Genomic DNA, 648 nt, shown 5'->3' with positions numbered 1-648 from the left:
AACCATTCACAACTATCTTCCATATGTTGTAATTGATTAATTAAATGAAGATCCGCATCCTTTCTTTCCAATAAGTATAGTTTTTCCATTAAAAAAGGGAGGCTTGTTGTTTGACTGACTCTCTATTAAAGTGTAGGCCACAGTGGTTACATCCATGTTGTTTTCCATTAGACTTTTCCTCCAAGCTATGAAGCTTGATTTTTGAGACCTAGCTCTTGATACCAATTGAAGGTTCTTGATGGCTTAGAAAAAGGGGGTTGAATTTAGGCCTTCTTTTAACTTGATTAATAAAGACTCAAACTAGAACTTATAACTTAGCTTCTGTTTGGTATGCATATTGAATTATGTAGGAGATAATTTCATTTTGTCTTATGAATCGTAAAAAACAGAATCAGGGTAGAGAAGAAGAAAATGACATAGCCATGTATCATAGTTTACTTACCTAGTGCAATGCAACCTACATCTAGTCTTCACCACAACGTTGGTGAAATTTTCACTATCTTTCCAAGTATTATATACATCAATCCCAAGGATTCAACATAATCCTATCAAAGACACATCAAGCTTCATCATAAACTTGACTTGACTATGTAACTACCTAGACTCAAAACACTAAGTGCTTACCTAACTTAGCAAGGGATACATCTC

The sequence above is a fragment of the Arachis hypogaea genome, chromosome 6 (assembly GCF_003086295.3).
Source record: "Arachis hypogaea cultivar Tifrunner chromosome 6, arahy.Tifrunner.gnm2.J5K5, whole genome shotgun sequence".
Taxonomy (NCBI): Eukaryota; Viridiplantae; Streptophyta; class Magnoliopsida; order Fabales; family Fabaceae; genus Arachis; species Arachis hypogaea.
The sequence above is the reverse complement of the archived record's forward strand: the minus strand, read 5'-3'. Positions refer to the sequence as shown.